We start from the raw sequence: 26,602 nt of genomic DNA on the forward strand, positions 1-26,602 counted from the left end.
TATTTAAAGATGCTTATGATTGCTAAAGACTCTGAGTCCTTCCTTGCCAAATTCTGTTTTACTTATATTCAATATTGATATGATCCCTCCCATTTCCCTCTTGGTTTTAATCTTAATTGTACTCTTTCCTTTTAAAATTGTATTTCTCCCTACCTTCCTATTGTTTTCATGTAAGTAATGTCGTGTCACTAATAAGTTTGTTAATTGTTCCCCATTTTAATTTTGTAATTGTCAAACGCTTAGAATTTATGATTAGGAAAGGGACTTGGAAGTTCTGTTCGACAAGTCGCTTAAGCCGTCCGTGCAATGTGCGGCGGCGGTGAAAAGGGCAAACAGAATGCTAGGAATGATAAAGAAGGGGATCACGAACAGATCGGAGAAGGTTATCATGCCCGCTGTACTGGGCCATGGTGCACCCTCACCTGAAGTACTGCGTCCAGCACTCCTCACCATACATGAAGAAGGACACGGTACTACTCGAAAGGGTCCAGAGAAGAGCGACTAAGATGATTAAGGGGCTGGAGGAGTTGCCATATAGCGAAAGATTAGAGAAACTGGGCCTCTTCTCCCTTGAACAGAGGAGATTGAGAGGAGACATGATCAAAACATTCAAGGTACTGAAGGGAATAGACTTAGTAGATAAAGACAGGTTGGTCACCCTCTACAAGGTAGAGAGAACGAGAGGGCACTCTCTAAAATTGAAAGGGGATAGATTCCGTACAAACGTAAGGAAGTTCTTCTTCACTCAGAGAGTGGTGGAAAACTGGAACGCTCTTCCGGAGGCTGTTATAGGGGAAAACACCCTCCAGGGATTCAAGACAAAGTTAGACAAGTTCCTGCTGAACCGGAACATACGCAGGTAGGGCTGGTCTCAGTTGGGGCACTGGTCTTTGACCTGGGGGCCGCCGCGGGAGCGGTTTGCTGGGCACGATGGAGCACAGGTCTGACCCAGCAGCGGCAATTCTTATGTTCTTAATAAAGCTTGAAACTTAAACATGAAACCTCATAGGGCAAGATATAAGAAGGCACCTTGAACTGTGGGTTCTGTGTGGAAATTCTTCTTGTTGCCTGTTGTTTGTTCTGTGGCTAGAACTGATAGCACAAGTCAGCCCTGAGGGTTTGTGAATTGCTTGGGAGTTTACTGAGTTTACTGAAGATCTGTGCGGGTCTTTTTTGTGGGATGCTTTTGAGAAGCAAAAGTATGATAAAGCAGATTCAGCAATTCTCCCTCAGTCAGCTCTCTGGAGTGCAACCTGCTCATACTATTAGATGCAGGACGGGTGAACTTCAAGGGTTGGAGTTGGGGCTCTGTTTTGATCATTTAGGGCAGTGGTCTCAAACTCAAACCCTTTGCAGGGCCACATTTTGGATTTGTAGGTACCTGGAGGGCAAAAAAAAAAAAAAAAATAGTTAATGTCTTATTAAAGAAATGACAATTTTGCATGAGGTAAAACTCTTTATAATTTATAAATCTTTCCTTTTGGCTAAGTCTTAATAATAATATTGTAATTTATAGCTAAAAAGACATATGATCAAGAAACTCTTATTTTACTTCTGTGATTATGAAAAACAAACTGAGGGGGCCTCAAAATAGTACCTGGCGGGCCGCATGTGGCCCCCGGGCCGCCAGTTTGAGACCACTGATTTAGGGGCCCTTTTTCTAAGGATTAAAGATTAGTGCTAAAGATTAGAATATAATGGGCGCCTTAGCATTTCGCACGCGCTAAATCAATTAGTGCGCCTTAGTAAAAAGACTCCTTAATTTTGGTTATATCAAGTGTCAAGACAGAAAGGGCCCAGTGAAGTGAACAGAACTATGGCTGCTAAAGCCTGGGCACCTTAGCTGGGTGTGACAGGTGCCAAACCCCCCCCCCCCTTCCATTAGGAACCGTCCAAAGCTCACTGAGCACTTTTATTGTGGGAAAAGGATCCCAAGGGATTTGGGTTTATTTTGTCTTTTTGACAAATGGTCTCAGTTCTCTTTTCCTGGAAGCAGAGCTCAATGAAGCGATCTAGTGATTAAGGAACTATAGTCGGCTGCCTGACTGTTTTTCCTTTTTAATAGTATTAATCTGATGGTTGATTACCTGAAAACAAGCAGTTTCTCCACAGTCCACCCTGAAGGGCACCCTCCAACTTGGGGAGCACGCCAGGTTCTTTTAGGCCACCCGCCAAGTCGCTGCAGTTCGCCAGAGCTGAGGCCGGGCGGGTGACAAGGGGCATGGATGGATCAGGGGCATTCCTGAATATACATGCAATTTTATAGAATACAGAGATCCACATGTACTATAGGCGTGAGAACTTTTACCAGGTTTTACTTGGTGGAAATCCTCATGCCTAAAATCGGGCCTGGATCCTGATGCCAAATGTTATTCTATAAACCGTGCCCAACTCTGAGCACCCTTTATAGAATTGTACTTTGAGTGATATTTTATTGGTAATTTTTCAGAGCCATATATAGAATTATAGCCCTAATGTGTAATCTAAGTCTGCCCAGTAAGTGTCACTGCTGAGCCAAGGCTGTGACTTCTCACCCCCAAGGGGCTGCCTCTACAACATCTCTAGCCCCAGCTGGTGAAGACTGGATAGTCTGTCCATCTACAGCATCCACTATCTCCTCCTCTCTCTATTGGTTAAGGCTCGTAACACTTGCATTGTGAGGTCATAGAGTTTTATGGCTGTAGAAACAGAGAAACATGATGGCACATAAAGGCCAAATGGCCCATCCAGTGTGCCCATCCGCAGTAATCATTATCTCTTCCTCTCTCTAAGAGATCCCATATGTGTATCCCACGCTTTCTTGAATTATCAGATTGTCTCCACCACCTCTTCCGGGAGACTGTTCCATGCATCTACCACCCTTTTTTTAATAAGCATGGAATAAACTCCTGCCATGTCAGTCCCTCATCTGTAAACAATGTCTATGTTGGAAACCGCTAATTATGAGTCAACAGGGATAAACTTCTGAACTTGGGTGTGGCTGAAAAGGGCACTCGAAAAATGTATTATTTGGTTTATGTCTACACTGCTTTGCAATGTGGGTTATTATAGTGATTTGTGTTAAAACTTTCAGCACCAAAGGGCTTTTTTAAAAAAAATTCACACTTGGTTTATCCTTCTTTCCTGCACAGTGCAAGCTCAAAGGGAGTTTTGCATTGCAGTTTTATGTAAGATAAATCAAGATGTGAAATAAATGTGTGCTTTTCTTAGCTACTGCGACTGTCCACAGGTCTAATATTTGAAACCCTGATGTACCATGACTGAAAGCCCTGGTGAGATGACCTACTTTACTTTAATTTTTATTTAAAAAGTACTATCTAATGCAGGGGTGTCCAACCTTTTGGCTTCCCTGGGCCGCATTGGCCGAAAAAATGTTTCTGGGGCCGCACAAATGCGCAAACACTGCAGCAAGATGGCGGAGGGAGCCGGCAAGACAGTAAACACCCAGGGGCAGCAGAGGAAAACACTGTATCGCCCTCGACCGGGGCCGCACAAAATACTTCACGGGGCCGCAGGTTGGACACCCCTAATCTAATGAATACCGAACAGCACAGTTCGTGTTGCATCCATTTAAATAAGGAACGTTGGAAAGAAATTCCAACCTGATCTTTGTACGGGGGAACCTGCATCCGCTGGAGCAGGGAAGAAGCTAACGAACTATGTCTGCTGAGGCAAAGTACTTGATTGGGATCTGTTGGGACAAATCGCATACAAAGGGTGGTGGGGATCCGAGTAGGGTTGCCAGATTTTCCTTTTGGAAAATCCAGACCCCTAGCTCCAAATCCAGGCCCACCCTAATTCTGCCCCTAAGCCTGCCCTAGCCCTGTCCCTGTCCCCCGCTGCCTGCTCTTGTCGGGTTTTTAAGTGCCGGGTTTTGAAAAGCCATCCGGACCCCTGGGAGGCTGGGCCAGGAGCAGGCAAAGCCAAGTGTGGAGTGGGGGGCAGGGTCAAGTGTCCTCTTTTTTTCAGGTCAAAAATATGGCAACCCTAGAAGATTGTATAGTGCAAGGTTAGCTAACGAGATGAGTGGCAATGAGGTAGGTGAGGGGGAAGACAAGAGGAGAGGGGAATTCTTCATTTTAACAAGTAATTGAGAGCCTTGTGCTACCGTATAGTGCTAAAATATTGATCTTAGATTCTGTCCAGGTGAGTCTGACACAATTCTGGGAATAAATGGAACGGAAACAAAGATCGGCATCTACTACTGACCCCCCAGGGCAGTCCGAAGAAACGGATGCAGAAATGACAGACGAGATTAAATGCAACTGCAAGGGAGGCAACGCAGTTATCATGGGCGACTTCAATTATCCAGATAGATTGGAACCTAGGCTGCGGTAGGGACACCAAGTTCCTGAATGCTGTAGGCCAGTGATGGCTAACCTTTTTGAGCCCGAGTGCCCAAACTGCCGCCCAAAACCAAAGAATTTCCTCAAAGTGCCAGCACGTCAATTAAACCTTAATAACAAGATTTTAGTATCTAAAAACTCTTTATAAAGTTGCCTGAACTATGTAACATCATTTTTAAAGGTTGGAATCTTTGTATTGTCAGAGAATCAATTTGATTCACAATCCTTTGGTTTTCATTTCAATTTATTGGCAATTTATAATGTTTTAATGATTTCATTCATGGGCCGAATACACACATACTTTTCTCTGTCGCCGCACTCTTTGACCAAAAGATTTGTAAGCCTGCAACCACGTCAAGGTAGACTCTTTCAGCAGCTCCCCTCCCTCCCCCTTACCTTTGTGGCCAAGTCAAAATGATCTACCAACAATAAAATTTTAAAAACACAAAGCACGCTGTACGCAGAGAAAATGTTAATTATCATTTATATTCCGCGGGTTTTCAAAGAGGTCAAGGCAGATGACTTTATGCAATGTCACCTCAGTAACAACTATACAAAAATAGACAAATATTCCCCCTCCCTTTTTACTAAACCGCGATAGCGGTTTTTAGCGCAGGGACCTGCGCTGAATGCCCCACGCTGCTCTTGAAGCTCATAGGCTCCCTGCGCTAAAAAACGCTATTGCGGTTTAGTAAAAGGGAGCCATAGTGCAAAATATAGACAGCATATATAAATTCTCAAAGCAGACACATTTTGATCACTAAATTGAAAATAAAATCATTTTCCTACCTTTGGTAATTTCATCAGTCTCTGGTTGCACTTTATTCTTCTGACTGTGCATCCAATATTTCTTCCCTTTTTTCAGCCTCCTGTATGCTTCCTCTCCTCCAGACCTCATTCCCTCCCCAAACTTTTTCTTTGTTTCACCCTGCCCCCTTCTTTCTTTTTCTCTCTCTCCATACCCCCTTTCATTCTGTATGTCTGTCTTTCTCTCTCTCTCCGTGCCCCATTTTTCTTTGTTTCACCCAGCCCTCTTTCTTTTTTTTTTTTTTGGCTCCCTGTCCCCCCTTTCTTTCTTTCTCCTTGCCCTCCCCTATGCCACCACCATTGGGAAAATGCTGCCACCGCCACTGGGGAATAGGCTGCCACTGCCGCTATCGGGAACAGGCCGGCGCTGAGTTCGCCCTGCTTCTCTTCCCCACGGGGCCGACCAACTCTCGCCACTCGACGTCAATTCTAACATCGGAGAGGACGTTCTGGGCCAGCCAGGCAGCGATTGGCTGGCCCAGAACGTCCTCTCCGACATCAGAATTGACGCGGGTGGCGAGAGTTGGTCGGCCCCACAGGGAAAAGCAGGGAGAACTTGGCACCGGCCTGTTCCCAATGGCGGCGGTGGCACTCAAATGGCTAAAGAGACGCAGTTTGCCAGCCTAGGGAGAACACTGGAGGGTGGCCAGCTGTGCACCCCCTTGGGGCGTAAAACCGGGGCAGACCACCCCCACCTTGGTATGCCACTGTCTGTACCTCACTCCCTCCCTATGACCAAAAATTCTCCTTTCTTCTATTCCCCGTGTACACAACCATCTCTTTCCCTCCCTTCCTCTCTCCCAAGTCCTTGCCTTCTGTGTCCAAAAACACATTCCCTCCCCCACCTCAGCATCTCTTTCCCTCCCTTCCTCTCTCCCAAGTCCATGTCTTCTGTGTGCAAAAACCCATTCCCTCCCCCACCTCAGCATCTCTTTCCCTCCTTTCCTCTCTCCCAAGTTCATGCCTTCTGTGTGCAAAAACCCATTCCCTCCCCCACCTCAGCATCTATTTCCCTCCCTTCCTCTCTCCCAAGTCCATGCCTTCTGTGTCCAAAAACCCATTCCCTCCCCCTCCTCAGCATCTATTTCCCTCCCTTCCTCTCTCCCAAGTCCATGCCTTCTGTGTCCAAAAACCCATTCCCTCCCCCACCTCAGCATCTATTTCCCTCCCTTCCTCTCTCCCAAGTCCATGCCTTCTGTGTCCAAAAACCCATTCCCTCCCCCACCTCAGCATCTCTTTCCCTCCCTTCCTCTCTCCCAAGTTCATGCCTTCTGTATCCAAAAACCCATTCCCTCCCCCACCTCAGCATCTCTTTCCCTCCCTTCCTTTCTCCCAAGTCCATGCCTTCTGTGTCCAAAAACCCATTCCCTCCCCCACCTCAGCATCTATTTCCCTCCCTTCCTCTCTCCCAAGTCCATGCCTTCTGTGTCCAAAAACCCATTCCCTCCCCCACCTCAGCATCTCTTTCCCTCCCTTCCTCTCTCCCAAGTTCATGCCTTCTGTATCCAAAAACCCATTCCCTCCCCCACCTCAGCATCTCTTTCCCTCCCTTCCTTTCTCCCAAGTTCATGCCTTGTGTCCAAAACGCACTCCCTCTCCCTTTTGTGTTCACCGTTTGTCTCCCAGCCCATCTTAGCAACTTTCTCAGCAAAATGTAGCTCGAGCCGCGTAGGCTTGTCTTCTATTTCCTGCCTGTCCCGCCGCGCACACATAGCCGATCAGAAATCTTCCCCGACTTCAGCGCTGACGTCGGAGGGCGGGCTTTGCTTAAGCCCTCCCTCCGACGTCAGCGCTGACGTCGGGGAAGATTTCCGATCGGCTGTGTGAGCGGCAGGGCAGTCGGAGTAGAAGACGAGCCTCGCGGCTCGAGTTATATTTAACCCCGCGGGTCCCCCATCGTCCCCGTTCAGCTCTCTCTCCTGTGCACCCCCTGGTAGTACTGCCCTGATGGCGGCCCTGCGCGTGCCAGCTGCAAGGCCTTTGCGTGTCACAGTTGGCACGCGTGCCATAGGTTCGCCATCGCTGCTGTAGGCGATTGCTTCCTGGAACAACTTCTCAAGGAAAATACGAGAGGAAATGCAATTCTGGACTTAATTCTAAATGGTCTACGAGGACCGGCGCAAGGTGTAGAAGTAGAAGGGACGCTGGGAAGCAGTGATCACAATATGATCCACTTGAACCTGCACACAGGGGCGAAACATGGATCCAGAACGACGGCCACGGCACTGAACTTCCAAAAAGGGAATAACGAAGGGATGAGACTCATGGTGGGGAAGAAGATTAAGAAGAGGATAAGCACTGTAAAAATGCCAGAGCAAGCATGATCCCTTTTTAAGGACACAGTCACCGAGGCGCAAAATCTATATATACCGCGTATCAACAAGGGATCCAAAAGGAAAAAGAACAAAGAACCGGCATGGCTCACTGTAGCAGGGAAAGAAGTGATCAGAGACAAGAAGACTTCGTTTAAGGAATGGAAAAGGTCAAACACAGACAAAAACTGGAAAAGGCACAAACATCATCAAAGCAGGTGCCATAAAGTGGTAAAAGTGGCCAAAAGAGACTACGAGGAAAAAATAGCCAAGGAGGCAAAAAACTTCAAGACGTTCTTTCGATATATTAAGGGGAAACGACCCGCGAAGGAAGCAGTGGGACCGTTGGATATCTGTGGAATAAAGGAAGTGCTAAAAGAGGACAAAGCCGTCGCAAACAAACTGCGTCTGTATTTACCAAAGAGGATATACACAACATACCGGAAGCCGACAGGCTATATGCAGGAAATGAAGACGGGAAACTGACTGGGTTGACGGTCAGTCTAGAAGAGGTATGCAGGCAGATTGATAGGCTTAAAAACAATAAATCCCCTGGACCGGATGGCATCCATCCGAGGGTAATCAAGGAACTGAAAGGGGTTATAGCTGAACTGCTTCAACTAATAGCCAAACTGTCGATCAAATTGGGAAGGATTCTGGAAGACTGGAAAGTGGCAAATGTTGCACCGATCTTCAAGAAGAGAGATCCCGGACACTACAGACCGGTGAGTCTGACCTCGGTACTGGGAAAGATGGTAGAGATGCTGATAAAGGAACGCATCATTGACCATCTTGACAAACATGATCTAATGAGGACCAGCTAGCACGGCTTCAGCAAAGGAAAATCTTGCTTGACGAACTTGCTGCACTTCTTTGAGGGAGTTAACAGGCAGATAGACAAGGGTGACCCGATCAACACTGTATATCTGGATTTTCAGAAGGTGTTTGACAAGGTCCCACATGAGCAACTACTTTGAAAAATTGCGAGCCATGGAATCAAGGATGAAATACTCACGTGGATTAAAAAATGGTTGGCGGATAGGAAACAGAGAGTGGAGGTAAATGGACAACACTCGGATTAGAAAAGCGTCACGAGTAGAGTGCTGTAGGGTTTGGTGCTTGGAGCTGTGCTCTTCAACGTATTTATAAATGACCTGGAAATTGATACGATGAGCGAGGTGATTAAATTTGCAGACGATGCAAAGTTATTCAGACTAGTGAAGACACAGGAGGATTGCGAAGACCTGCAATGGGACATAAACACGCTTGAGAAATGGGCTGCGGCATGGCAAATGAGGTTTAATGTGGATAAGTGTAAGGTGATACATGTTGGTAACAAAAATATTATACACGAATATAGGATGCCTATTTGGAGAGACCCCCCAGGAAAGAGACTTGGGAGTACTGGTCGACAAGTCAATGAAGCCGTCCACGCAATTCATCATGGCAGCGAAAAGGGCAAACATAATGCTAGGAATGATTAAGAAGGGGATCACGAGCAGATTGGAGAAGGTTACGCTGTCACCTGGAACACTGCATCCAGCACTGGTTGCAGTACATGAAGAAGGACACGGTACTACTCAAAAGGGTCCAGAAAAGAGCGACTAAAATGGTTAAGGGGCTGGAGGAGTTACCATACAGTAAGAGATTAGAGAAACTGGGCCTCTTCTCCCTTGATAAGAGGAGATTGAGAGGGGACATGATCGAAACATTCAAGATAATGAAGGGAATAGACTTAGTAGATAAAGACTGGTTGTTCACCCTCTCCAAGGTAAAAAGAACAAGAGGGCACTCTCTAAAGTTAAAAGGGGATAGATTCCGGACAAACGTAAGGAAGTTCTTCTTCACCCAGAGAGTGGTAGAAAACTGGAACGCTCTTCCGGAAGCTGTTATAGGGGGAAACACTCTCTAGGGATTCAAGACAAAGTTAGACAAGTTCCTGCTGAATTGAAACATATGCAGGTAAGTCTAGACTCAAGTAGGGTACTGGTCTTTGACCTAAGGGCTGCCGCGTGAGCGGACTGCTGGGCACGATGGACCACTGGTCTGACCCAGCAGTGGCAATTCTTACGTTCTTATGTACCTCTCTGAGTAGCAGTCATTTATCGACCACCTGTCTGACCCCCAACGATTGCTACCTGTGCTCCTGTGTCCAATCTGCTGAAAGTCTTTGGCTTAAAAATCCCCCACACAAGCTGACTTCATATAATGTACAAAAATGCCCTCCCCACTCCATTTTGGCAACTGCCACTGGTCTCCTCTCTCTCTCCGCCCTCCCCCCCCCCCCCCAAACACACAATTTCCCTTGCAGCGGCCACCAGAAGTAGTAGGTGTTGCTGCAGCAGCTAGCGGGCCAGATTCCACAGTGCGAGGGGTGGTGGTGGGGGAGGCAGAGGAGCACCAGCACCGGGCACTGGGAACCGTGTCCTGAGCGCTGGCCCTTCTCAAAAGCAGCAGGACGAATAAGAAATAAAACCCATGAATGACTGGGGGAGCGAATTCTGAACCGCAAATTTGCGGGGAAGTACTGTACTTCAAGTTCCTTCCAATCTGCCCTCATGCTTGCCAAGCAAGAACACTACACTCATTTAATTAACTCTCTTAGCTCTAACCTTCACTGTCTCTTTGCCATACTCAGTTCTCCTACTCAAAGTTCCCCCACTTCCAATCCCCCCTTCACTTACCCCCCAGATGATGGAAGAGTTCTTCTATGACAAGGTTCCCAGGATTTACCTTGAGTTCTCAACCAGGTCATTTCACTCCCACCTCCCCTTCCAGCTGTTCACTCTGCCAACCTCCCTTCAACCTCTGCCAGGTTTTCCACCTTTTTTGAAATTACTGAAGAGAAAACTGCACATCTCTCCTCCTCCAAACCCACTACCTGCTCCTCTGATCTGATTCCCACCTGCCTACTCAGCGCTCTCTCCCACTGTCATCCCTCCAATTTGTCATCTATCACTCTTCACTGCAACTGTTCCCATCTCCAAACATGCCATAGTTGTACTGCTCTTCAAAAAAACCTTCATTAGATCCCCCACATCTCCCTCCTTCCCTTTCTATCCAAGTTACTTGCTGTTCAATGCCATTGCCTGGACTTCCTTTTATCTTAAGCTATTCTTGGCCCACTTCAATTGGGCTTTCACCATTCCATAGAAACTGCCCTTGATAAAGTCTCTAATGACCTGTTCCTGGCCAGATCCAATGGCCTCTACTCTATTCTCATCCTTCTCAATCTATATGCTTCCTTTGATACTGTTGATCACCACCTCCTCGATACACTGTCCTCACTGGGATTCTGGGGCTCAGTTCTCTTCTAGTTTTCTTCCTATGTCTCCCATCGCACTTTGTATGCAATTTGGGATCCTCCTCCACTGCTAACCCACTATCAATCGGAGTCTGACTTGGGCCCTCTCCTTTTCTCCATATATACCCACTCCCTTGGTGCACTGATCTCTTCCAGTGGCTTTCAGTATCTCCCAGATCTCACTGCCATCTAAAATTGAATATGGCTAAGACAGAGCCCCTTATCTTTCCATCTAAACCCCTATCTCCCCCCACCCACCATTCTCTATTTTTATGGACAACACTTTCCTCCTCCCTGCCTCATGAGCTTACAATCTTGGGGTCATCTTTAACTCCTCTCTCTCCTCCACTTTAACTCCTCTCTCTCCTCCAACAAACTTCTAAAGCTTGATGCTTCGTCCTCTATAACATTACTATAATCTAACCTCTCCTTTCCGAGCACTCTACCAAAACTGTTATCCACACTCTCGTTACCTCTCACTTAAATTACTTCTGCTCAACCATCTCTCTCCCCTTCAATTAATTCAAAATTCTTCTGCACGACTTATATTCCGCGAAAGCCACCATACTCACATCACCTCTCAAGTCACTTCACTGGCTCCCCATCCATTTCCAAATACAGTCCAAACTCCTCTTACTGACTTACAAGTGTAGCCCTTCAATATCTATCCACACTTATCTCCTCTCATGATCCCCCCTATAGACTTCATTCGTCAGGCAAATCCCTCCTATCCATACGCTTCTCTTCCATTGCCAACTCCAGACTCCACCCCTTCTATTTTGTTGTACCGTATGCAAAGTCCAATTAAAGGCCCAGGCTGCTTTCATTTCCTAACTCCTAATCACCATACAATTGCCCATGTCCATCCTATCATTCTCTCTGCAAAAAACTCCTCAACCCCCATATGTCCTTCCTGTCTGTTCAAATTAGATTGTGAGCTCTTCTGTCTATTGTATGTTAAATGTACAGTGCTACGTACTTCTTTCAGCAACAGTAGTAGTAGGTGTGCATGGAGACATTCCTCCCATCCCCATTTATATGGGATCCGTCCCGTCCCATTCCTGATGTTATTGACTGATTTGTCACCAACACTGTGGATTCCCATGGCTTTTCCATTATCACCCATCTCTCTCTATACCTCTAGCCACAGTTAGGACCTGAGAATAGTGGGGTGGAGAGATGTCTCCCCCTTTCCCCCCCCTAATATTTGGTACTAAAGCAGGTAGAATTGAGCTTTTGTTTCGCCAATGTATTTTATGCCTTCCAATTTTGCCACTCTGGGCAATTGCCAATGTTTCTTTTTTTTTTTTTTTTTTAAATCCATGATATTTTTACTTTTCATGTAAATTGAACAAAAACAGAAAGTAAAGTACAGTAAAACCTTGGATTGCAAGTAATTTGGTTTGCAAGTGTTTTGCAAGACAAGCAAAACATTTTTATAAATTTTGACTTGGTATACAAGCAATGTCTTGCAATACGAGTACATACAGTATACACACATCACAACTGAGCCGATGGTTCATCTTTCTCTGACCCTGCAAGAGTATAGTGACTGTTCTAAACGAGCGAGGTCTTGCAATACGAGTACATACAGTATACACGCGTCACATCATCACAACTGAGGCGATGGTTCTTCTCTCTCTGACGCTGCGGAAGTGTAGTGACTGTTCTAAACAAGCAAAGTCTTACAATACGAGTACATACAGTACACACACATCACAACTGAGCCGATGGTTCTTCTCTCTCTGACACAGCGGGAGTGTAGTGACTGTTCTAAACGAGTGAGGTCTTGCAATACGAGTACATATAGTATACACGTGTCACATCATCACAACTGAGCCGATGGTTCTTCTCTCTGTGACGCTGCGGGAGTGCAGTGACTGTTCTAAACAAGCAAAGTCTTGCAATACGAGTACATGTAGTATACACACGTCACATCATCACAAGTGAGCCAATGGCTCTTCTCTATCTGACGTTGCGGAAGTGTAGTGACTGTTCTAAACGAGCGAGGTCTTGCAATACGAGTACATACAGTATACACGCGTCACATCATCACAACTGAGGCGATGGTTCTTCTCTCTGTGACGCTGCGGGAGTGCAGTAACTGTTCTAAACGAGCAAAGTCTTGCAATACAAGTGCATATAGTATTTTGTATTAAAGTTTTTGGGTTGTAGAAGGAATCGTCTGAGTTTCCATTATTTCCTATAGGGAAATTCGATTTGATATATGAGTGCTTTGGATTACAAGCATGCTTCTGGAACGAATTATGCTCGCAAACCAAGGTTTTACTGTATATATATATGCACATTGCAAATAAAAAAAAGCATCCAATGATCTTATACAAGCTTTCAACACAGTATGAATACAAAATCAAAACCGAACACTTTCTATATGTATAGAGTGTATAGAATCATATAGATATGGTTTGTAGATATATATGCAATAAGACCAACATTTTTTCGTTGCGTATAATTGACCTCTATGTTCTGCTATTGCTAGTTCGAATTTTTGGTGTTGTAATACTGAGGGCTCCTTTTATCAAGGCGCGCTACGGGGGTTAGCGCGTCGGACATCTCATCACGCGCTAACCCCCGCGGCAGCCTAAAATCCTAACGCCTCGTCAATGGAGGCGTTAGGTACTAGCGCAGCAGGCGGTTTAACGCGCGGTATTCCACGCGTTAAACCACTACCGCGCCTTTGTTAAAGGACCCCTAAGTTCCACCAATGCTGGATATGAAGTGAGACTGAAGACTTCCAACTGGAGAGAATCCATTTCTGTGTCTGAATCTGGACCCGGTGTGGACTACATTTTGCAATTATTTCAAAGTAATTTACCATGCATCATTACTGCAGTAGAGGGGCATTAATTGATCCATATTAAACTGTGGATTGAAGTCAAGGTTTTTTGTTGTTTTTTTTTTTTTTCTATTTCTATCATTTAAATTTCTCCAGAATTCTTTTTTTTCAACGGTTCCTCCTTCTGCATCTATTCCTTTCTCTCTTCTCTTCTATCTTTCAAAGCACACAATTTTGTTAAATTGATTATTTTTCATTTTTTCTCTTTCCTTACTTTGCACTTTATTACTCTCTAGGTACTTTAGTTAGATTGTGAGCCTTCGGGACAGTCAGGGAACTTCTAAGTACCTTTCTTACTTATAATTTGAATGTATATTTTCTGAAAACCGCTTAGAACCTAACGGATGTAGCGGTATATAAGAAATAAATTACATTACAAATTACATTACATATTACCTGCCTCAAATCTAATTTTTAAAAATTTATTTATTTAGGTATTTATATACCGCCTATCAATGTTATCTAAGCGGTTTAGTCAGGAACTCAAACATTTTCCTCATCTGTCCTGGTGGGCTCATAATCTATCTAACGTGCCTGGGGCAATGAAGGATTGAGTGACTTGCCCAGGGTCACAAGGAGCAGCACAGGATTTGAACCCACAATCTCAGGGTGCTAAAGCTATAGCTCTAACCACTATTGCAAGTAAAATGTTTTTTCTTTGTGTTCAATGTTTGTGGAGAATCTGGCCATGCCGCCAACAGTTATCACGGAGCCTTTGAAGCGGCCACGTGCTAATGTTTGCAACCAATATGCTGTAACTGAAAATTTTTACTGCACGTTTGTCGAAATTTTGTCCTTTTGTTGTTGTTGTTGCTGCTGTTAATAGATTTGTGAATTAATTTCAGGTTGTGAGAATTTTCCTAAGTCTTTCCCCTCTTTGGCTCCACCCGTAATAGTCATTCAGCTCTTCCTCTGGACATAAGAGTCTCCATTGAAAACTTGGAAGTGGCGATGCAGCCAGTGGTGTCTCCTGCCAGTCCGTGAAGGACAGATGTGAAAGTTGGTGGATAAAGTGCTGGACCAGCATGTGGTTATAATTGATGTTTAGAAGGTTGCAGTCGGTTAATTATGAAGTGCGATAAGCACAGATGTGCAAATATATTTCAAATTTAAAAGAAAAGTTTGGATAACCTATTACTTGATTCTGTGGGGAAAACTATTGAAAATTTAGGCGTTAACATCTCCCTTAATTATGCCCTTGCAGTGTGTGGCCGTTTCCACCGGCTTCCGACGATATAAAGTGCCTGATTCGTCCTGTAATTTTCTAGGAATGGTACACTTTAATCTCGTCTGTTGGCCCTGTGCTCTTTTGAAGATTGGCACACTTACCCATGTTGGCTACGTGCATGTTGCATTTGGCTTCCTTGCTAGGGCTTTTTTCTACCTCTGGAATTTTATTGGCTTGTTTGTTTACTCCCCAGATGGGTACCAAATCCATCACAGATAATGAACGTAGCAGGCTCTGCAGGCATCAGACTTGTGTCCATCTGCTCAAGAGGATGAGAGAAAAAACAACAACCCCAAAACAGAATGCTAAATGTGAATGCCCATCAAGAAAATCACTAGTGAAGTCTTCTAATGAGAGCAAAAACCTTGATCTTGTAGGTTTCCAATAAATTAAGCTGCTGAAGTAGCCAACTTTCAAACCTCTTTTTTTTTTTTTTTTGCATTTTGCTAGAAGATATGATTTATATGGCTTTCATGCTGCATTCCAGTGTTTTAGGAACTCCATTGTGAATTCCGCACGGACATCCCTTTGGCATTCTACATGCTGCAGAGGGTCTTCCATATGCTCATTCTTTCTATCCTTCACTCTTCTGGATTATCTATCGTACTCAGTAACATCTGTACACCTCTGTGTGTGTATATCAGGGGTGGGCAACTCCGGTCCTCAAGGGCCGGAATCCAGTTGGGTTTTCAGGATTTCCCCAATGAATATGCATTGAAAGCAGTGCATGCAAATAGATCTCATGCATATTCATTGAGGAAATCCTGAAAACCCGACTGGATTCCGGCCCTTGAGGATTGGAGTTGCCCACCCCTGTCCTAGAACCAAGGCAATTGAGTAGCTCATAAATCAGGGGTAGGGAACTCCGGTCCTTGAGAGCCATATTCCAGTCGGGTTTTTAGGATTTCCCCAATGAATATGCATTGAAAGCAGTGCATGCAAATAGATCTCAGGCATATTCATTGAGGAAATCCTGAAAACCCAACTGGATTCCGGCCCTTGAGGATTGGAGTTGCCCACCCCTGTCCTAGAACCATGGCAATTGAGTAGCTCATAAATCAGGGGTAGGGAACTCCGGTCCTTGAGAGCCATATTCCAGTCGGGTTTTCAGGATTTCCCCAATGAATATGCATTGAAAGCAGTGCATGCAAATAGATCTCAGGCATATTCATTGGGGAAATCCTGAAAACCCGACTGGATTCCGGCCCTTGAGGATTGGAGTTACCCACCCCTGAACTAGAACCATGGCAATTGAGTAGCTCATAAATCAGGGGTAGGGAACTCCGGTCCTTGAGAGCCATATTCCAGTCGGGTTTTCAGGATTTCCCCAATGAATATGCATTGAAAGCAGTGCATGCAAATAGATCTCAGCCATATTCATTGAGGAAATCCTGAAAACCCGACTGGATTCCGGCCCTTGAGGATTGGAGTTGCCCACCCCTGTCCTAGAACCATGGCAATTGAGTAGCTCATAAATCAGGGGTAGGGAACTCCGGTCCTTGAGAGCCAAATTCCAGTCGGGTTTTCAGGATTTCCCCAATGAATATGCATTGAAAGCAGTGCATGCAAATAGATCTCAGGCATATTCATTGGGGAAATCCTGAAAACCCGACTGGATTCCGGCCCTTGAGGATTGGAGTTACCCACCCCTGTCCTAGAACCATGGCAATTGAGTAGCTCATAAATCAGGGGTAGGGAACTCCGGTCCTTGAGAGCCGTATTCCAGTCGGGTTTTCAGGATTTCCCCAATGAATATGCATTGAAAGCAGCGCATGCAAATAGATCTCAGGCATATTCATTGGGGAAATCCTGAAAACCCAACTGGATTCCGGCCCCCGAGGACCGGAGTTGCCCACCCCTGGCCTAGCCGCTCGCCCTACCACTTTGTCCAGGAAAGAAGAAAGACAGCAACAGTTCCCATCCGAGCATAAAACCGACCTGTAGCTGGTTAGTTGAATTAAAGCTGCTCATTTTATGAGGCTCATTTCACTTGCTAATAAAGACCATCTATTCTTAGGTATCCTTCACTGCTCAATGTACGTATAATACTTTTCATTTGAAGAAAGAAGCACTTTTTTTCCATTCACTTCATTAATTGTGGTTACTGCTGATTAAATTTGAATGTGATGCTTGTGCAATCTTCCTACAAGAGTGGTAGAATAGCTCTCAATAATAATAAATCACACCTGATAAAATACAATTAAAAGCAATTAATAATACATATAGTCCTGGTTCACTAGCATGCTTGCTGACTAGACGATCCCTTACATTGTTAGGAATTGTGTGCATCTGCACAGATGGAAGCACGATTCGCAACTTAACTTGTGGTGGGGGGAGGTGAACAGCAAGGAAGTGCTGTCTGTATGCTTTCTCTCTGTACCGCTTTCCGTTAATTCAATTTTCTATACCATTCTCCCATGGGAGCTCAGAACAAATTTATTCTGGTACTCAAGCATAAACCTGGGCCAATGGGGGGATTAAGTGACTTGCCCAGGGTCACAAAGAGCAGTGTGAGTTTGAACCCTCAACCTCAGGGTGTCGAGGCTACTGCACCACTTTAGAAATCAAAAGCGTAGTAAAAGTGAGCCAGGGATAGGACAATTGAGCCATTGTGACATCACTGATGAGGTTGGCTCTTGTTGGTGGAATGAGGCATTATGATGTCACAATACCAGCTCTGGTTATCAGAGGCTGAAATTTTTCACACTATTTATTTATTCAATTTTCTATATTGTTCTCCCAGGGGAACCCAGACTGGTTTACATGAATTTATTCAGGTATTTTTCCCCTGTCTGTCCTGGTAGGCTCACAATGGGGTAATGGGGTATTAATATAATAATAATAACTTTATTTTCCTATACCGCCATAGTCAAACTGACTTCTAGGCGGTTCACATATAAAGAAGGCTGGACAATCAGCGAATTGCAAAATGCAAGAAGAAGGATGTTACATGACTTGCCCAGTTTCACAGGGAGCAACATGGGTTTGAGCCCACAGCCTCAGGGTGTTGAGGCTGTAGTTTTGGCCACATTCTTCCCAACACTAGTAGAGTCAGTGGAAAAGTTTGCCTATGTCAATAACACTCGTCGGCTATGCCTTTTTTTTTTTTTCCGAGAACAGCTTGGAGCAGTTTGCTCTGCATAGCATTTATAATAATCCAGCATCCTATCCTCCCTGTATTTTTATTCGGTGACCTCTGAAACATGCTCGCCAGAGGCATTTGGGGATGGAGGAGAATGCGGTAAATGTTTATATATTTTCTTCCCGAATGAGGATACATATACATTAAAGCCAGTCTGTTGCCTTTTGGAGGTGAATGTGTGCTGTTCAGTTCCAATGCCTCGAACAGAGGGGAATTATATTTATTCAAGATCCTGCTGAAATTAGAAGCAAGAAGTGCTGAGAGGGCTTCTGTATTAAATCGCCCGGAGGCTAGAAGGGCTTGGATAGAAATGTAAATCTCAGAAGTGGTTAGCGATGATTTAAAATGGCAGATTTAAGGTCTGTATGAGTTTACAGACACTCTGCCTGGCTTCAATTTGTGAAATAATTTATGGCATACGCTCAAGGCATAGAAGGAAAACTCTCCAAAACAAGGCTGGACTGAGAGCTCGGATGTGTAAAGTTTTTCTGTTGCAAAGTGGAAGACCTAAGCTTGGCAATGCCAAAAAGGAGATCTGAGCCAGTTGTGTACTTTTGTTGATAGTAGATAGTATGTTTAGAGGAGTGTCCTAATGGTTTTAGCGCATTGCCCTGAAATCTTGGGGAACCAGGTTCAATTCCCATTCTTTGTGACCCTGGGCAAGTGCCTTAATCCTCCGTTGGCCCAGGTGCAAAAAAAAACACAAAAAAAACAACAACAACAACAAAAACTTACCCCCCTCTTCTACGAAACTGCATTAGCAGTTTGTAACACGGCGAGACGTGGCGCATGGCCCGCGCTGCTCCCGATGCTCATAGAGTTCCTATGAGGGTCGGGAGCAGCGCGGGCCATTCAGCGCGGCTCTCTGCGCTACAAACTGCTAACGCAGTTTCATAGAAGAGGGGGTTAGATTGTGAGCCCACATTAAGGGCAGAAAAAAGTACGAGGGATGTACTGAACATAATGCAAAAGTGGGCATAACTTTTTTTTATTAACTGACTTAGGTCATTCCAATCGCACATTTGATTAAATCCCATTGGCTTCCTATAAGCCATCGTATCACCTTTAAATTACTGCTTTTGGTGTTCAAAGCCCTAAACTTTAATGAACCCCAATTTATTAACAGATGGCTTATCCCATATAGTACAACAAGATCACTTCGTTCATCTTCATTTAATCTTCTTTCTATTAAAATGATAGGAACTAGAAGACGAGACATGTTCTCAGTTATGGCCCCACATTCTTGGAATCTTTTACCACAATACATTAGAGAACTAAAAGACCTAACACTGTTTAAAAAAACGTTAAAAACCTTCCTCTTTAAAGATGCGTATGGATCTTAGGACAAAGAAAAATCGATTATCTTCATACCGTTACCGAGTTTTCTATTTTTTATTTTTTTTCAAAAACAACCATTATAACCTCCCTTTTGTTTTTCCCTTTTATGTTTTTTCTTCTCTTCTATCAAAAATTGTAACTATTCCCCCTCTTAACCACACATGTCTTGTATGTTTTACCCACAAAATTATTTTAAACTTATGTTTACACTCAGTTTATTAAGTGTGTTAAATTTTAACTAACAACAAATTTGTTTTTATGTCACCATTAATATTGTGCTTGTTTCATTTATTAATATATGTTAATATTATTGTACATCGCCTAGCAATTTAAATAGGCGATTCATCAAGAATAAATAAACTTGAAACTTGAAACTCTTCTTCTATGCAGGTGGTTCCAAATCTTTTTACTTCATTGCAGGTGCAGGTGCCGTCCTTGAAGTCTTGACGAAGGAGGCGGTGCAGGCTGTCCGACATCCACAGAAGGCTACAGAATGTTTACGGAGATGGCACCATTGACAAGAGCAATGTGCACAGAGGGATGAAGAAGTTTAGTGAAGGGGAAACCAGCACTGAGGACGAACCACGCAGTGGGAGACCATCAACTACAACCACTGACATGAATTGGCAGTGAGTGGATGAATTGGTTCACACAGACAGTCACAACTGGACTGTGGTCACAATGCCGTACAGAAGATGGTGGAAGAGAAAGTGGGTACTTCGGCAGTTGACACCCGATTTGAAGGAGAGAAAGGTGGAAGTCTGCTCTGATCTGCTGGAAGCATTTGAAGCCAATGAAGACACATTTTTTTCCGATCTAGTGACAGGGGATAAAACATGGGCATATCTTTATGAACCGGAAACAAAGAATCAGTCCATGGAATAGACCTTCTCCAAGGTCTAAGAAGTTTAAGAGCCAGCGATCAGCACAGAAAGTCAGGGTGACATGTTTTGCCAAAAGCTTTATCAAGGCGTCTTCCCTATTCCATACCAGCCATCTCGCTCGACCACTTTGGAAGCACAAAATATTGCACATCTATGTGGGAGTGAGTGAATCTGGAGAATCACCAGCAAAAACCGTAATAAGTTCTGGTAATATTATACAGCTATAAAAGAACAATTTTAGAAAGAACGCACGCATTTATCGACAGACTGGAGGAAATGCAAAAATAATTGCAAAGCACTGGTGTGATTGGTGGCCATGCCGACTTCATATGTGCTTTTTTTTAAAAAATGTTTGGGCTAGTCAAATGGATGTCTTTGGCTATTTAAATCATTTAATGGGAAAAGGTATCCAATTTTAAAAAAATGGGAATGGCTAGCTACGAAAAGCGCTAATGCATAGTTATAGCTGCATAAAACTACCAGAATTAATTATGATTTTTGCTGGTGATTCCCCAATTCCACTCACTCCCACATAGATGTGCAATATTTTGTGCTTCCAAAGCTGATAAATGCATGCTGACCTCAACTTGTGAGCTTGTTATTCAGAAGCCTACCGAAGCTGAACTCTATCCAACTGTTCTTACTCACGGCCACTCGGATGTCTCAATCATGGCAGAATGAGATACTGCTCGCTTTTAGGAGAGGGGATAGGGAGAAAATTCATCTTTGTTGGAACCCGAGTAGGTGTCCAGGTCAAGGCATCCTACGACGAATGAGGACCCTGATTGTCATGAAAACTTGCACACGTCAAAGACACCGTCCATCAACATTCACTAGAGCAAAATCCAGCAAACTTGCCAGCCATTCATGTTTATAAGAAGATCCAATAGATATAGAAGGCGTCCTATAAATGGCGCAGAAAAAATTATTGTCGGAAAATAATGGGGGTGGAGTACTATTTACAAAAAACCTCTCCTTTAGGAAAGGCAGCGTCCCGTCGGACTGGTGGACGGCTAACATCATTCCACTCCACAAGAAAGGCTCCAAGATGGAGACAGCAAACTACAGACCAGTGAGTCTAACATCGATAGTAAGCAAACTAATGGAAACTCTAATAAAACACCAATTGGATAAGATCCTGGATGAGGAGAATCTATGGGATCCCCGTCAACATGGATTTACAAAAGGGACATCGTGCCAATCCAACCTGATCAGCTTCTTTGACTGGGTGACGGGGAAGCTAGATATTGGGGAGTCCCTGGACATCGTGTACCTGGACTTTAGCAAAGCATTCGATAGCGTACCACACCGCAGGTTGCTGAGCAAGATGAGTTCTATAGGATTGGGCGACACATTGACGAAATGGATTGGGAACTGGCTTGGAGGTAGGCTTCAAAGGGTGGTGGTGAACGGCACGCCCTCTGAAATGACGGAGGTGATCAGTGGAGTGCCACAGGGCTCAGTCTTGGGCCCAATCCTATTCAACATCTTTATAAGGGACTTGGCAGAAGGGCTTCGGGGTAAAATAACATTATTCGCCGATGACGCCAAACTAAGTAATGTAGTGGGCAAATGCACAATAGATGATGTTTCAATGCCCGACAACATGATGCACGACCTACTCCTACTGGAGCGCTGGTCTAGGTCCTGGCAACTCAGCTTCAATGCCAAAAAATGCAAAGTTATGCACCTGGGCAGCCAAAATCCATGTAAGACTTACACCCTAAATGGCGAGATCCTAACAAGAACTGAAGCAGAACGTGACCTAGGGGTGATCGTCAGTGAAGACATGAAGGCTGCCAATCAAGTGGAGCAAGCTTCATCCAAAGCAAGATAAGTCATAGGTTGCATACGCAGGGGTTTCGTCAGCTGAAAGCCGGAAGTCATTATGCCATTGTATAGATCCATGGTGAGGCCCCATCTGGAATACTGTGTGCAATTCTGGAGGCCGCATTATCGCAAGGATGTGCTGAGACTGGAGTCGGTTCAGAGAATGGCCACCTGGATGGTCTCAGGACTCAAGGATCTCCCATACGAGGAACAGCTAAACAAATTGCAGCTATACTCACTCGAGGAGCGCAGAGAGAGGGGGGACATGATCGAGACGTTCAAGTATCTCTCGGGCCGCATAGAGACGGAGGAAGATATCTTCCTTTTCAAGGGTCCCACGACAACAAGGGGGCATCCGTGGAAAATTAGGGGAGGGAAACTACGAGCTGACACCAGGAAATTCTTTTTCACAGAAAGGGTGGTTGATCGCTGGAATAGTCTTCCACTGCATGTGATCGAGGCCAGCAGCGTGCCTGATTTTAAGGCCAAATGGGATCGTCACATGGGATCTATTCACAGGGCGAAGGTAGGGGAGGGACATTAGGGTGGGCAGACTAGATGGGCCTTGGCCCTTATCTGCCGTCTATTTCTATGTTTCTCTGCACTGATTCCTGTGTCCAAAGTTGACCACTGGCTGAAATCAGGTGTAAATGCCGGTGACCAACTCCGTTTCAAGCGTTCAGGTTTCAACCCCAAACCAAATAAGTACTGTGCATTGAATGGTGAAAGACTGAGCATTGTTTCAACAGAAACATACGGGTCTCCTTTTACAAAGGCGCGCTAGCGGTTTAACGCTCGTAATACCGCACGCTAAACCGACGGCCGCGCAAGCCGCTACCGTCTCCTCTTGAGCAGGCGGTAGTTTATAGGCCAGCGCGGGGGTTAGCGCGTGATGAAAACTTGCGCGCGTTAACCCCGCTTGCGCGGCTCAATAAAAGGAGCCCATGGTAAGGAGAGACCCAACTGATTTTCCCAGCAAAATTCAAATTGGTGACCAACGGACTTTCCTGCCTCGTTCACCTCAAGCCACGACTAATATATAAAGACAAACTACAGACCTCATGGCATGCCCTGAAGTAAGTCACAAAATGATGGCTGAAACGTTGGTTCCACCTGACGAGACGCAGCACGATGCTAGCTGCAGAAACCCTGAGAGAGAGCACGTTTTAAAAAACTTTGATAAGATCTTTTTTAAACTCATTTTAATTGATTAGAAAGAGGTTAGCTTAAGTTATAACTAGGGTTACCAAATTTCGCGTCCAAAAATTCCAGCCGCATGGCCACACCCCATTCCACCCCCCCAGCCCCGCCTTGTTCTGTCCCAGCTCCACCCTGTTTCTGCCTCCAGCCCCGCCCTGTTTCGCCCCCCAGCTAGCCTCTTCTTTGAATCCCTGACCTCTGGGCCGCGATCCGAGGGCCTCTGAGCATGCTCGGATTCATGCGACATCATCAGCGCATGCCCAGAGGCCCTCCAGACTTGGCCAGAGCTTTCCAAAACCCGGACAAACTGCCGGGTTTTGAAAAGTCTGTCCGGGCACCCAGCCGGACAGACCTCCAAAAAGAGGACCTGTCTGGGTTTCCCCTGGCACCCCTGGTTTTAACCCCTATGCTGAGTATTTAGAATGAGCTCAATAAACTATCCACCTACAAGACATATTTGAGGTAAAACTCTTACAGAGATCAAATGAGGCATAAAGAACCCATAATTGACTTAACTGAATTCCTGAATTGGTGTTCTCAAGGGATTTACAGCTTTCCAGGCCTCTCAACCAAAGCCATGACCAATGCACATTTATAAATAGCAGGAAGAAACCTTGATCATTTCGACGAGGTTTTCAATAATCCTTTAAAATTGAAATGCCAGCATGATTTTTGCACAGGCCACAATACTGAGGAAATGGAATGATTCTATTTAAATCCTATTGAACTGTGAATGTCACCACTCCAATTGTCCCACTAGTAACGATGCAAGGCTTTTTCTTGGGCATGCATACCTATGTAAATGAGCTCTGTGGAGCAGTGCCTGGAAGTTTCTAATATCACATAGAAACATGATGGTAGAAAAAGGCCAAAATGGACCATCTAGTCTGCCCATCCGCAGTAATCATTATATCTTTTTCTCTCCGAGAGATCCCACGTGCCTATCCTTGAATTCAGACACAGTCTCTGTCTCCACCACCTCTTCCGGGAAACTGTTCCACACATCTACCACCCTTTCTGTAAAAAAGTATTTCCTTAGATCACTCCTGAGCCTCTAAACCTCTTAATGTAAGATTGTATAACTCTCATATTCCTTCATTATGTAAGATTATATTGCTGACTTTGATTGTAACCTCTTCGCTGACTTTGACTGTAACCTCTTCGCTGATTGTCCAGCGCTTCTTGCTGTAAACCACCTCGAACTTCTATGGCTTTGGCGGTATATAAGAATAAAATTATTATTATTATTATTATTATTAACTTCATCCTATGCCCTCTCATTCCAGAGCTTCCTTTCAAATAAAAGAGGCTCGACCTACGCATTTATGCCACGTACGTATTTAAACATCTTTATCATATCTCCCCTCCAAGAAGTGGCAGTTCCAGAATATTGAGACCCAAAGATTTAAAATTGCTGGGCAAATATTTTCTCTGGGGCTAGGAAGCCCTTTTTCTCCTTCTCAAACTCAGTATGGCATTTGTTTGCCCCCAGCCCTACCTGTACAGATCCAGGGTCAAGGGAGGCCTCTCTGGTTGAATCTTATCGTTAGAACTTGAAAAACGGAAATGTGTTTTCAGCATTGCCATATAATGTGACATTTATTTTTTACATATCATTTTCTTGACAAAATTATCATTCAATATGGCTTTCAATTGTACGCCCCCTTTTATGAAGCCGTGTTAGGCGTTTTTATTGCCGGCACGGTGATATTAGCTCTGACACTCATAAATTTCCTACGAGCGCCAGAGCTAATACCGCCAGCGATAAAAAAAAACGTGACTTCTTAAAAGGGATGATACTTGTTTTATGATTCATAAACAAAAGATCTTTATGCTGTATTTGAAGAATGTCACTCTAACTGCTGGAATCAGGGCTTCTGTATCTAACCAATCAAGAAAATTTGGCAAATCCATACTATTCACAGAGAGACCTTGTTGGTTAGTATCCGTGTGTATGTTTCTGGAAGCCAATTTTTTGGTGTTTTAAATTGATTCGAATCAATTCACCCAAAGTGAATCAGTGAACCGATTCAAATTGGGCAGCACTACTCCAGACACATGAATGACCCCCCCCAGATAAGTCCCCCTCCCTCTTCAGATTCCCTCTGGATAGTTACTAGACGTCCGGATTTACCCAAACATGTCCTCTTTTAAGAGGACATGTCCGGGCATCCGATCGACTTTTCAAAACCCGGCACTTTGTCCAGGTTGTGAAAAGGAAGGGCTTCTGCGCATGAGCAGATGCAACATGGCGACATCACATGCATGCATGCATGCGTGTGATGTCGCGTTACACCTGCACATGCGCAGATGCTTTCCCGACGTGGCTCTGAGCACGAGAACAGGTTGAGGGGGCGGGACTGGGGCAGAATGGGGCGGGGCCACAGGTCCGGATTTCACAGTAGTAAAATCTGGTAACCCTACCCCTGGATTACCAATGTGGTTCAATAGGTAGCCCCTAGAGGGGTGGCTGGGAAATGCAGTGGGAGGGCTAGATAGGGGCCTGCAGGCAGGATTAGGGTGGAACCTCTCCATGCAGCCTGGGAGCATTGGCCCACTGCTTCCTGGTCCGATGCTTCTAGCTCACAGGAATAATGACATGGCTCACAAACAACATTATTCTTGTATGGAGGGATTCAGCAACCTGTAGTACTGGGATGCCAGTAGGGAATCAAGATGTGGTAATGGGCAATTTTTTACCACATCTTGATGAATCCCCCCACCCCAAGTTAAATCAATTTAGCATGCACTAAGATTTTAAAGGCATGGAACTGAAGTATGTCCATATGGGATTTCTATCTTAGACGGGCTTCTCCCATTGCATGGTGAGATTGTTTATTTCATAAACTTGCAATATCAGCCTTTCCAAAAGGCCAAAGAAGTGATGGGTTCTCTTCCAGGATCTTCTCTGATAATACAGTATATGTAAAAACCTTTTCCATTTCCATATCTAGCTTCTGAATTTCTGATATATTTACTGTCTGGTTGCATGAGTTTGAAAATTCAGTGGATTTATAATGGTGGGGCAAGATTATTGCCTGTTAATTTCATGTACTCAGGCAGCATGTTCTACAGAAATAACTTGGTGAGAAAAAAACAAGTGATAATCAAGAATGATTGTTTGCCAGAAGTTGGCATAAGAGATAAGTGGCACAAGTCAGTTTCTGACTATATATGGAACTTAATAGATGCATGCACATTGCATCTGCTACGCGGACTGGATAACGATATTCAGTGAAGAAAGGGAATCCGTAGGCATCTGAGGTTTGCACTTTTATTGGGCGATTTCACTTCTCACCATAAGAACATAAGAACTGCCATCTCCGGATCAGACCCATGGTCCATCGAGTCCGG

The sequence above is a fragment of the Geotrypetes seraphini genome, chromosome 7 (genome assembly GCF_902459505.1).
Source record: "Geotrypetes seraphini chromosome 7, aGeoSer1.1, whole genome shotgun sequence".
Taxonomy (NCBI): domain Eukaryota; kingdom Metazoa; phylum Chordata; class Amphibia; order Gymnophiona; family Dermophiidae; genus Geotrypetes; species Geotrypetes seraphini.